At 38.7% G+C, this 13,805-nt stretch overlaps 1 protein-coding gene across 3 annotated transcripts in view; it reads left to right on the top strand.

Moving 5' to 3' along the window:
• Window positions 1-2,092: 2,092 nt before the first annotated feature.
• CDON (cell adhesion associated, oncogene regulated) overlaps window positions 2,093-13,805 on the top strand; it is a 116,034-nt gene continuing 104,321 nt past the window's right edge. For all 3 annotated transcript variants that reach the window (XM_021000607.2, XM_021000606.2, XM_078147115.1), the window contains exon 1: window positions 2,093-2,365. The gene's annotated coding sequence lies outside the window, so the exon portion shown is untranslated. The remainder of the gene's footprint in view (window positions 2,366-13,805) is intronic.

The following is a 13,805-nucleotide window of genomic DNA, read 5'->3' on the forward strand; positions in this document are numbered from 1 at the left end:
TAACATCTTTCTCATTGTATCAGACTTGGCTTCCTCATCTTTTTTTTCAGTCAAATTATTATCTATCCATGGTTCCCCCTTTTGAGCTCCACTGTAATCCTTTTCCATTTTTGACTCCATCAAGATGGATGCAGACTGCAGTCTGTCCATGTCTTCTCATCCTATGTGACTTTTGTTCAGGTCCGCCATAAATTCTTTACAATAGAGTCACTCAACTTCCTGGGGACATTCCTCTAGATCTTTTGATGTTTCATAATTACTAATAGAGGGCAAGGGTGACCCATTGTTATGTCTCACCTTCAATAGATGCCTGGCCCACCTTCATTTCCAATCACACATCTCTCTGATGACATCTTTTAAGGTGCTTCTCCTTTGTAATGCTTCATTGGCAATATGTTACTGCTTACTCGTGCCTATCATATACCTTTCAAATTGCCTTTCCGGTAACACTCAAATTTTGACAATTTTGAAGTTGCTGAGGAATCCAAGAGAACATCAATGGCCTCTGACACATGTGTTTACTTTGCCAACTCTACAACATTTTACTGAGAAAAATTTGCACATGTTTTGAAAGCATTCTTCACAAAAGCATAAGGGAACAAGCAGCAGGATTTTGCAAATAATATTCTATAATAGAACAGATCTGTACAGCCACATAACTGACTTTAAAGTATAGAGATACAATATTCCTTTACTTTAAAAAATATATAAACTGGTAGAACAAAATACCACTTCAAAAGGTCTCCTCCAATAGGGTATCTTCTATGCATTTCAAAAAAATGATGCAAGATTTCCTCAAAGATAAAATAGAAATAACTTTGGTAGAAGACCCTTTGATTAGTAACATCTAGAGAGACATAGAATAGGGAAACATGCTTACCACCACCATGGAACAGCTGTTTCTCACTGAATTACTGTGAGCTCTTTGAAGGCAGGGACTGCTCTTGCCCTTTTTTGTACCTCCAGTTTAGCCCTGTGCCTGGTACATAGTAGGCACTTAATAAATGCTTATTGACTTAAGTGGACTTGAATGATTCCGTAGAGGTGGCAGGGTTCTTTGAATGCTTTTATTTGTGGATGACATTTTGCAGTTTTGGTCAAGCCCTGGTACACTGCAGATCCGCCTAAACAAGTTCCACAATCACTCAAATATTTGGCCCATATAAAAGGAAAATGCAAGAGGATGAAGAATGCCTATTGTCCAGACTATGATGGATGGGCTATCGTGCGGGTCAAGTAACACATGAAATTCTTTGGAAGCATTTCAGTGGAAATCTAGGGGAAAGTTAGAAATTATTTTCTATTTCTCATTGGACTCCTTTGTGTGTTGCACTTATGCCTTCTTTCGGGGCTTGCTTCTGGGCTCTAAGTCCAGCAAGACACACAAGACCTCTTAAGAAATGGGAAAACTGAAGCATAGGGAGGGTGCGTGTGTGTTATGCGGCATCTGAATCTACTGAAGAGGACGTTAGGAGGACTACTAGAGGAAAGAAGCGCTAGGTGGGTCAGGGCTCGATTTAGCTGATGACTACAGGGTTTGTGTGAAAGCGGGGCGACAGGCTGAAGGTGGGACCTCCAGCAATCCCAGAAGAGGAATGTAGCCTCTTCCATAGAAGGACAGGTGAGGGGTAGGCTGTGCGTGAGGATTATGCGGATGCCAGGACAAACATTGCCCCTCTCGCTGTCACCCCATGGGGCATCTGTATGCAAATATCGCTTAAAGTCTTTTACCTGAGGAGCCCGCGGAGAGCGCAGAGACGAGGGGACTGTTACCTCTCCATTTAGTGGTTCCCCCGTGCTTCACTCAGATTTGGTATGGCCCATCTCCCCCCCCCGTAGTAGATCTTGGCAAACTGCGCGCGCCGCCAAGAGAACCACTCTCCCTCTTCCTCCCCGCCCCACCTCTCCAGAGTGGAGAGTGTATCCCTAAGACCCGCCTCTTTCTCCCTCACCCAGCCCCTTTCGCGGCTGGCCTGGTGCCGGCGGGGTTACGCGCCCGCGCGTCCCCTTCGGAGTTCGGCGCGCGGCCGCGGGGACGCGCCCTTGGCCCCGCCTTCCGCTCCCCGCCTCCCCCCCCCCCCGGTGCCCCGGCTCGCGCCTGAGCACGGGGGTGAGGAGAGTGGGGAGCCCGCCGCCCACCCGCTTGCTCGCCCGCTCTGCCTCGCGCTCGCACGCACCGCCTCCGCGCCCCCGGTGTGGGAGGCGCCGCCGCGCTCTCCCGGCCGCTGCTGCCCGGTGGATGGAGGGGCCCGTTCGGATCGCAGCCTCAGCCGCCGCCACCGCCGAGCTGGGGATGACCTGGGGGTGGCTCCCGGAGCCGGCTGCCGCGCAGGACGTCTGTGGGCTCAGCCAGCCCCGCTGAGAGGTGCGGGAGTGCCGCGGGGCTCGCGGAGTGGGGGCGCGGGGAGGAGGGCGCGAGAGAAGGACCCCCCGCCGGGGGCGCTGGGTGGAGTGGCGGCCCGGGGGGGCGCCGGCGGGATGAGGTGTCAGCCGCCCGGCTCGTTGACAAGGATCAGTCTGGGCAGGTGAAGAGCTAGGGGTGTGCGTGCAGTGTGGGGGCGGCTCCGGGCGCAGCCCCCTCCCGACCCTCCCTCCCTTCTGTCGCTTCCCTCCCTCCCTATCGATTCCCGCCGAGCCCCCGTGAGGGACAGTGATTTATGTGTAGGGAGAAGCCGGAGAAATTTCCTCCACAATGTATCTTTCTCTGTCTCCGCACACTCAGTTACTTCCCAGCCCCAGGGAGTGTATTTTTCCTTCTGTGTAAAGCTTTCTGTGGTTTGCATTATCATTTGCTAAATGCATTACAACTCACTATTTATTTCAGTCTACAGCTTCCAGACCTTTGTGTGCTTGCTTTCTCCTCACATCTAGGAATTTCAGTAATAAATCACCGAAGGGGCATAGATAGACTCCCTCACCCTTCCCTCTTATTGTTCTCCACAACCCCTCCAAATCAGGTGGAAAGCTGGAGGGACTGCTGCTGTTCAGGGTGCTTGGTTTTGCTTCTCAGGACCACTAAGGGTGGCAGGTGCTTTGTAAAGACAGACTCCTTTAATAGTGAACTCAACTAGAACTTGGGAGACGTCATCAACAAACACTCTTTCCTAACTCGAACACCTTGGAAAATAAGGTTTGGATTAAAAGGTGACTTGAGATTTATGCTAACCAGTGAGAGCGCAGGAAGCCAGGCTATTTAACTTTTGATAGAAATAATTCACTTATGTGATAATCCCCAAACTGTCAGGTAATTTGAATGAATTGAGTTAATTCTTACTGAAACTCATTGAGAGTTCTAAACTGACTATCATTTGGGGATTTTGTATTTGCATTTGTGGTTGTCTGTTTTTACTTAGCTGTGGAGACAGTTCTCTGCTTTTGCTTTAAGATAGAAAAGCTTTGGAAGATTTCTGGAAATTTTGAGTTAGCTGCTGTTTTAATATAATTGCTCAACTAGAGAACATTTTTAGTAACCTGGAGAGTCACAAAATACTGTACTGTAGTATCTGTTAGGCACATGTTGAAATAAACTGCCTCATACTTTTAGTTATATGAGAAGGATGGAGAAAACCTGTTTCAGTTTGTAAAGACATATGTCCTGGGTGTGTGTTTGACATTGTGCAAAGCTGAAACATTTTATATCTTAAGAAATGCAGCAAAGATGTGTATTGTTTGAATAGTTTAGTCAACCAGGAAAATCAGTTACTAGAAGTACTATGCTATTGTTTGTGTAGTAACTCACATGGGATGGATGCTTTGATTACTGTGGCTCTCATCAACCTTCTTTTCTATGGAAAGTGATTAAACAGCTCCAGCTTGAATGCTAGAAAGCACTAGACAAAGAGTCGTAAGACTTTAGATCATGTTCATCGAGCATGTGGCAGTTGCCTTCTAAGTCTATCACTGCCCTCACCTCCCTTGCAGGTGCTTTGATTTTGGTGTGGGAGGAATTAACACAGATCTTTTCTTCAAATCGGTAAGGTGGCTAGATCAGGACACCATAGTGGAATAGCCAACTTCTGTCATAGGGCTTTGCTTCTAAAGGGGCCAGGGAAACCTTGTTAAAAAGTTCTTATTCCTCCCCCCCCCCAGTTTGCTAGGTTTTAGTAACTTAATTTGCTCATATTTAATTATCTTATGTTCTAGTTTGTTTTATTTCTTGTTTTATTAAAATAAAAATTGAAGCAAAATCTCTACTTAGATGTTTCTTACATATTGAAAAGTGGCTACATCAGTGCCCTCTGTACTTCTAGGGAAATAATTGCAAGGGTTACATACTGTTTCAGTGATCAGAGGACAGAACTAATAGGAATGGGGCACTGAGGAATGACCAAATTAAAAAATGTGAAAAATAGCTTTTGTTTTATAAAAGTTTTAATAAGACATCACCTTTATTAGTGTTTGTGTTGCATAAAATTACAGATAAGGAAACAGTTAAAGTGGAACTAGATTGACAATAAAAAAAAGATCTTAATATTAATGAGATTGGAGAGGGGTGTTTTTAAGTCCAGCCTCCTAAATGTATAGCTTTGAAGGATATGCCCATATTTTTCTTAGTGCCTTTTAAAAAATGAATTTTGTTGGGTTGAATTGATGAAGAATGCTTTGCTGTTTTCACTTTGGATTGCATTGAGAAAATCGATTTGATGTTTGTCACTGTGCTTTTCTTTAGTTCATTTTCAAGAGAAGTGGGAGGGAGGGGAAATAAAGAAGGGGGAAGAGATTTTACTTTATCCTTTTCAGTTAAAATTAAGGAATCATGATATGGGAAATACAGCATGTCAGTTTGAAAATCTTGGATTAGAAAAAACAAAAACCTGTCTCTTTTCCCTCTTCAAGTTTTCCCTTATTGTCTGTGGGCTTTCCACCATTGTCAGGCTTAAAACATACAGTATCATTGTCATCTGTCTTCTAAATAATAGTCCTGAGGTGATATTATTAATGTGGCCTTTTAAAATCAAACTAATTATACTTGCCTAAAAGAGCCACATGTGTGTGATTCTAGCTGCCTGGTGCCTTTTGAGAGCCCTGGAGACAAGCTAGTGAATAGAGCTGAAAATTCATTCTGTATTTGATTAAATGGAACAGACTCGCTGCTCCTTACCCCAGCAGGGGCTATGAGATCTCTTGATCCCCGAAGCGGCTCCAAGACCCTGGGAATTCCATTAGCGAGCACCTGAGGAATTTCTGCCCTGCAGTGCCTTTTTTGTATGTGTGTATGTGTGCGTGTGTAGAGAGAACATAGCAGAGTGGTGATGGGCGGGGGAGGAGGCTACATTAGAAGACTCCATATGTTAGCAGATCTAAAATCAAGGCATAACTTAACAGCTTATCTTGTAAGAGAAAAGCCAAACCCAAAGGCAGACTTATAGTCAGGACTTTATTAAAAGTGGAGCTATGGTGATATGTCTTTTGTATTGAAATGAACTTCACTTTAAGGTACAGAAAGTGACTCTTCTGCTATCTTGTCTGAAGCTAGCACAAGCACATACACGTTTGTAAACGGTAAGTTTTTTGAATGATTTGTTGATAAGTGTGTAAAGTTGTATTAGAAATTGTTCTTCCCTCTAAATGTTGATGTCTTTGAAATGAATTTTGCAGGTGAAAGCAAATCAGACTATGTCCAGTGAAACTGATTTTGCAGAAGTGGCAACCTTATTTGCTTAGGCATTACTTCAGCTTTTTAAAAAATCCAGTTATTTACATATTTCCATTCTATTCCATATATATTGTGAAGAAGCATTTTCATTCATTACATATTCTGATGTTTTCTTTTGATTTATTAAGAATTCACATTTGTTACTTGACATTTTTCTAGCCTTGCTAGTTTTTTAAAACTCTGCTATGCTGTCTGGTAGGAGACAAAACTAAATAAAAACACAATTGACTACCATAAAATCTTAAAAACTTAAGTGTTCTGAGTAATTATGTATGGATATGAATATTATTTAGAATTTGTTAGTTCACTTTGTTTCTGTTATGCTTCTTTGTGGGGTTCAGTTCTGAGTTATAGCCTAGGCTTCCTAATTACTAATACTAATGATTTTTGTCTTTGGGAAGAGAGCTAATGCTGATAGTGAATTCTGGTAGAGCGTGCCACTGTGTCTTAAAACCGTGTATCTTTGGGCAAGTATTCAGTATGCATGATTGAAGATTTATTGATTATATTTTGTCATTGACAGGATCTCTTCTCCCTCACTTTCCTTTCCTGTCATCTCCTAGCAAATTCTCCCTATAGTAGTCAGGCTTAGCAAAATTAAGAAGTAATTTTGAATGTTTTAAATTTTTATCTGACATTTAGTCTAACATGTACTATCTACTATTCATAGTTAAGTGGAAAGGGCTTACTGGATGGATTGGAGTAAACAGTGAAGTTCAACATTACATTGATTATGTCATGGGTTCACATTTGTTTAGTTGCTTTACAGTAAGCTATATTTTGGTGGCTAGAATATAAAAAAGTTCTTGAAAAAACATTTTATATTTCCAGTAACCATCTGTAACATGAGTAGGAGCTTCATTTCTGAAAATCATTGTGATACTTTTAAAATATGATTCTAGGATTTCATTTTGTTTAATAAGGAGGAGGCATGAAGGAAGTTAGCCAGTAGTCTGACACACCTTACTTGAGAAAAAAGTGCAGTGGTTACACTGAGTTGTCTGTTTAGGTAATGCTACTAATTTAGTTGGTCCCACTTGAAAGTGGTTAGTTTATTTTATTTTGAAATTACCCACATGCAAACAAAGGATTAAGAAGTTGATATAGCATTTTATTTTTTGCTATGCCTGAGAATGTTCCATCCTTTTGTGAACTTAACATGCATTGCTCTGTTACCCAAATTTACTGTCTTTGAAACATTTTCAGATGAGTTTTTAGATGTTGGCAATAATTATCTAAACCTATAATCTCAGAGTATTGTTAGCATTTGTTAAACATTCTGAATAAAGTACTATGTGTTATGAAATATTCAATGACATGTTTTATTAGCATTTTTTGTTAGGTTCCTGGCCAGTGAAAAAAATGTCTTTTTCCAGAAGCAGCATAAAATCAGTTCCTATTGGCTGTCCTTTCTTTTGTGAAAATGATACTCTTACTTTTTTTTTAGTGCTTTACAACTTAAAAAATGTTTTTACATATAGGGTCTTGTTTGATCCTCTCAACAACCTTGTGAAGTAGATGAGTTTTTTTTTTAATCTCCATTGGCAAATAAGGAAACTGATAATCAGAGAGAAATGAGGTGATCTACCAAGGGTCACACAGCAGCAGAAGTCAGGACTCTTTTTCAGATCTTCTGACTTTTAAGTCCAGTGTTTTTTTCCCATTGTACCCTGATACTTTTAAGAAAATAATTATGTTATTTAAAAACAGTTATTAACCAACAAACGTGCTGGCTCTGATACGACCACCTCAGGGCCCACATTCCACAAAATCTTTCCTATCTTCCAATTCTCAGAGGACAGAATTTGGGAACTGGACAATAGGAGATGTAAAGGGTAGTATATCAGAAAGGAAGAGTACCTTCTAAGGTATTTAATATTTTAGCTGCTTAGTAGACCACATTATTATTATTATTATTATTATTTTTATTTGCTGAGGCAGTCAGAGTTAAGTGACTTGACCAGGGTCACACAGCTATTGGTAAGGGTCAAGTGTCTGAGGCTGGATTTGAACTGGGGTCCTCCTGATTTCAAAGCCAGAGGTCTAGCCACTGTGCCACCTAGCTGCCCTTAGACCAGAGTTTATACTCAGAATTTTACATTAGCAACTTTTGTCTCAATGTAAAGAAAATTTGCATTTTGCCTTAAAATATAAATAAGAACAACATGATACATGGTAGAGGTTTACTTGTTATGAAAATATGAACAAACTGAACACGCCAAAAAAAACCCCAAAAATTCTTTTTTAGGTTCAAAACTTCAAACTACATCATAATAAATATTTCTTAGACACTATTCACCTAAAATTTGCTTTCATGCCATATCTATCTGCTTTTTGAGGTTTTTTTGTTTATATTGAAATATTTATATTGAATATACTGAATTTTGTTATTGTACATAGAAAAGCTTATGAAGGAGCTGAGTCAATTTCTTATTTTGGGTGGGATTAGGGAAAAGATAAACCCGAAATGAAACCCTTTCTGTGTTGTCTTCATACCTTTCTACGAAATGCTGTTGACATTTCTTCTAGTTGTGCCATAGATTTAGAACTAGAAGAGGCCTTAGAAATAATTTCATCCCATGTAGTCATTTTTCAGATGTGGGAACTGAGGCACAGAGGGATTCTAATTTGCCCATGGTCATATAGAATAGGGTCTTTCAGACACCAAATCTAATGCTTTCCCATACTCTGGAAGAATCTTACATTTAGTTGAAACACTGGTGTCCTCCCTCCCCCACTCCTCACATTATATTTTTTTTGGTGGGGTTGGGTAGGAGAGGAGAGTGTTTTAACTGCTGTAGGGAAACCTGGTAAAGGCATTCAGAAGCAATACATAGTATTACTACTCCTCCAGTTTATGTGTTGCAATAGATAAAGCATTTATCGAGTGCTTTACTATGTTTATGGCACTGTGCCACTTACAAGGATGCGAGTGAGCGAGAGTACATGCATTCTCACACACACGAAAACAAGACTGTACCTGTCCTCAAGGAGCTTGGATTCTGATGGAGGAAGATAACACATAAAAGAGAGCTGGAAAGGCACAGCAGCATGGCTTGGAGTAGTTTGGAAAGTAGAGGCCAATAATAGAGGCAAAAAGCATACCTATTAGGACTGGGGCCTAGGGATTGAGTTCAGGTTACTGGTGCATAGAAGGTGGCTATAGTATAGAAGTTGCCAGGTCATCAGCAAAGGTGGGAGCTCTTATAGCCCCAGAGATTGAGAAGTTCTCTGAGTCCTTAAATTTCTTTTCCAGATTTCACTGTTGCAATGTGAGATAAAGTGAAGAGAGACATATTCATGGTACTGAGCTATTAAGGTGGTATTAGATATATCTTTAAGTTATATTTGGGATTAAGTATGAAAGATAACTCTCCTACCTATTTACACTAATCATAGCATGGATCCAAGGCTGTCCTAGGGGAAATATAGGCTAACCAAGCTAGAAAGTCTTTAAGTTAAGGGGGTGTTGGAGGACCAGCCTAGTTAAGTTTGGAGAAACTCGTGACCGGAGGACTGGCCACCAGCTGATGAAAATTTTTGGCTATAGCAAGTCAAGAATATGTACAGTAGGATGTATTTATATGTATTCTTTCTGGAAAAACTATAGGTTTCCATTTGCATTGGTGGAGGGAGTACCATGTTGATGAAATACAAACTCTTGAAGTGTGGTAATTACAGGGATATAGATTTTAGTTCAGTATAAGGAACTTTTCTATTGTTGGGCTGAGCCAATTCATTATACAGACTAAAATAATAAGTTCCTGTTTCTAGAATTGTTCAATATCAGGGTTATTGCAAAGTGGTTTCTTATATAAGGTCCCTTGTAATTCTAGTATTCTCTAAATCTATGAAATAGACTTGTGAAGTGGTCTGGAACCTAACCACCTTTTTATAACATTCTTAAGGGGAAAATGTATCCTGACTTTCAGACAAACAAGTTATGAACTTTAGGGAGTGTATTCCTTTTATGAATTGGGGATTACCTTTATTTGTTATCCTTTTTCATCCAAGGAACTCTATTAATCCTCATATTATCCCAACTAGTTAAGTGTTAAGTCTTGTTTCCTGTATTCTCACTAAAGGGAGAGTGGAGGAAACAGAAAGAAAGGGATTTTCTGAAATATATCAATATATGCCCCTCCTATCTAGTATTCTCTGTTTTCAACACACCTGTGAACTTTCCAAAACATTCTTTGACATTTTGGAACCTCCCCCATCCTTTCCCTATCCTACCTAACTTATACCACAACTGTATAAAACATGAGTAACAAAAAAAAGAAAACCCACTAACTTGTTCTTAAGTAAACCCTCACTCCAGTTAACCAGATTTTTTTCTTCTTCTGTGTTCGACTATTAGGAGAAAGAAGCAAGTCATTTATATAAAATTGTTCCTTAAAAATGAGAGATTTATTAAAACTGTTCACTTTCCAGTATATATTGAGGTCAGTATATTCATTTAGCCCAGTATTTTATACTTCCTAATCTACAGCTATAATATTTTTCAGTGATAATTGATGTTTAGAATGATGAATTGGAATCATAGCAAACCCCTGAAACATCAAGAAAAGGTTAAATTATGTTCCGTACTTTATAAAGTAGTGCATTGTGCTCTGTAACCTTGGGCAAGTTACTTAATTTTTCTGGGGCTTAATTTTCTCCTTTGTCAAAAGTGGAAAATAATACCTGTCATCCCTATCTCTTTGTTTTGTTCCAAGGATCAGACTGTATAATATTATATGGAAATGCATTGAAAGCTGTAAAAATCCTGCTATTAAACAGAAAGTGGTTTAAATGTTCCCTTCAATTTAAGTTTTAAATATGTGTGTATCTATCATATGCATAGGTATGTACTGTGCTTTCTCCTCACTTGACCTTTTTGCTTACTGTCACCCCCCCATCTTTTAGGGTGGTGAAACTTAGATTGTTGTGTTGTGTCATGGATGTCAAAGAGTCTTGACTCCCTCGAAATGGAAATAGTGTGATGGGAAATTCTATCTTTTAAAGTGAATAATCAGGAACTTAACCAATGATGTCTGTTGAACTCATATGCCGTGTCTAACAATTCACCAAGCTTCGAATGGTAGTGAATATGAGAATAAGGAAAGAGGAGAGATGAAAAGATTAGATAACTCTAGGAAAATCTGATGTCACATTATCAGCAGACTTTACTAGTATTTTTACATTTTTACATTTACTAGTATTTACATTTACTTCAAATTTAAAAAAAAATATATACTAGATATGTTACCAGTTGCTATGTATAGAATTGATGTTTGAAATATATTTGGAGAGGTAACAACTGGAAATACACCAGATGCCCACTACTTGATGGACGGCTGAACAAAATGTATGAATGTCATGGAATTGTTTGTGCTTGAGGAATGATGAATATGATAAATTCAGAGAAATATGAGAAAATTTGAATGAACTGATGCAGACTGAAAGGAAGCAGAACCTGGAGAATACACACAATAACTACGATAATATAAATGGGGAAAAAAACCCTAAAGGCCTGCTTGTTGTTTCTGTTCAGGAGATCCCATTTCCTTCTTCTCTTTTCAGGCCATCTATGGATAGAAAGTACCTCCTCGCCTCTTGTCTTGTAGAATCTCTAGCTTCCTTCAAAGTTCAGCTCAAGTGCCACTTTCTGAAAGAGACCTATATTGATTCTCCGTGGCTATCAACCCCCCTCTCCCAACAAATTACTTTATGTATGCACTTTATACTTACTTTTCTGTATACATATTTGTTTGTTTTTTCCCCTCACCACAGAAAGTAACCCCCTTGAGGCCAGGGATGATTTGTTTTTGACTTTGTGTCCCCAGAGCCTAGCACTTAGTAAATGCCTTTTGAATGAATTTATATTAAATGCAATTAAAAACATACTTTCCCTTCTTTTGCTAGAGAGGTGATAGACTATGAGTATGGAATGTTGTATACCCAGTCACCTGTGACCAGTATGTTGGTTGGTTTGCTTAGTTCTTTGTGGGTGGGGGAAGGAAAAAGTGAAGGGATGGTGACTGTACGTTAAAAATAAAAAGCACTAGTCAAACTTTAAATATATATGTGTTATGGTAAAATATTTGGTATTTGGAATTTAGTGGTCATTGATTTAAAATCAGACTACGTGGGATCAAATTCTAGCTCTGACCCTGCTGTATCATTTAATTTCTTTAAGTCTCAGTTTTGTCAATGGTATAATGATGTTAATAATAATTTTACTAGAGGCAAAAGTTACATAGTGCTTAAAAAGCTGGCTTTAAAGTTAGGAAGACTGGTTGAAATCCTACCCTGACACATACTTGCTGTGTGACCCTGGCAGTTTGCTTAATCATCAGTGTTCAGGCACTTTTGGAAGGCTTAAATTTAGAAAAGGTACTAATCTGCATTGGAAAAGAGAGTTCTTCCTCTGGAGTTCTTTATAGTAATAAAAATCACAGGTCTGGTAAAAAAAGATGCAGAATTATTGCAAGGAAAGTACTTTATAAACTGCAAAACATTATAAATGTGAGCTAATGTCATTTGTGGTATCTTAGGTTGTTTAAATATTTAAACAATGTCCTGGTCTCTCTCTTGCCAAGAAAAAAACTAAGCATTGTTCTCTGTGTATGGTAACAGAATGCAAGCAATTAGTATTTGCTTGTGTACTATAATTTGATGTCTGTTTGTAGATAATTGCATACACTACCTACTTGGAGGTGAAATTGGCAAGGGAAATGATTAATGGATAAAGTGCTACTTTTATCAGACTGTGAAATTGTTGTGACATCAGAGCTTGGCAGTTTATTTTACCTTAATAAAAAGAAAAATAGCATCACAAGCTGTGGGTGAGGCATTAATTCTTTCCTCTCATTTGTTTTGGCTTATTTTCATGGTCTTGGCCTCTGGGCATGTGTTGTACAATAAACTAACATCACAGTTGATAAGCCGTAAGACTGGGGTGTGTGTGGGGGCCAGAATTCAACTGGTATTCATTTATACTACAAACTGCTAACTAGTCAACTTTTTTAGAGTTTAAACTGTTATCTATATTCTGTACCCTTCAGATTTCCAGATCTGGTTTGAAAATACAAGGAGAACATACATGTTTAGTATGGAATTTAACATAAACCATTATAACGTAATAGCTTGAAGTTCCATAGAACTCTTCCCTAAAGAAAAGCTGTGTATAGAAAAAGCAAGGTGGTTGACTCATAATTTGGTTAGCTCCTACTAGTAGACTCATAGAAAGGGATTCACTGTACCAATATCATCATAGTAATCTGTGAGAAATGTTTATCTCTGTAAAACACTGAACTTTGGGGGGAAAGGTACTATAGAAAGTGTGAATATGGGCTCCTATCTGTTATTCTGACCATAGCTATGCAGTCAATTATATCAATCCAAGATGTTTTCTACTTGCATTTTTTCTTATTTTATGTGTGTAGTGTTCTCTATTTTAATGGAATTGGAATTTTAGATCTTTTAAGTTGAATGATAAACCTGTCGACCCCAAAATGAAGAAATAGATAATTTTTGTGTTCTAGCAGGATGAAGTCCCTAGAAATTACTAAATATAAGGAAATGAATAAATTTAAGTATCTGAATCAAATTTAAATATATTTAAATTACTGAATTTTTATACTAAGATATCTCAGTTGAATTATGATGGAACCTAACTATAATATTGTCCTCAGGGTCCAGGTTTGTGGGTTGCTCATTATTAGTGAGACCATGTTTATTACGATGACATTTTGGTCTTCATTTAATTGCTTAGGTGCAGTATTTCTGCTCTCTAGAAAATTGTATTATAGCAAGTTACTCTGCAGTTGGTTCTGAATTGGTTTCAATAGATTCTAAAGAAAATTCAACATTTTATTTCCACTTGAAAAAAATTTGTAAACGTTTCCAATATTTAGCATATTAGAACAATTTATGTAGTTTTGAGATTTTAATATATTTTATCCTATTAAAATATTAAAAACTACTTCCATTTCCATTTAAATCAAAAGACCACCAGCTCTGCTTTTTGTTGCCAGCCATCATTAAAGAGACCTACCTCAAAGACTTCCATAAAGCCTTGTCTGGCTCTTCCATTATAAGTGACCTTTTCTTCCTACACCTAAATGACCCTGGGCAAATCACTTAACCTCTGGGCCTTAATTTC

This window comes from Phascolarctos cinereus, unplaced genomic scaffold (genome assembly GCF_003287225.1).
Source record: "Phascolarctos cinereus isolate Bilbo 61053 unplaced genomic scaffold, phaCin_HiC Scaffold_726;HRSCAF=1367, whole genome shotgun sequence".
In the NCBI taxonomy this organism is placed as follows: Eukaryota; Metazoa; Chordata; class Mammalia; order Diprotodontia; family Phascolarctidae; genus Phascolarctos; species Phascolarctos cinereus.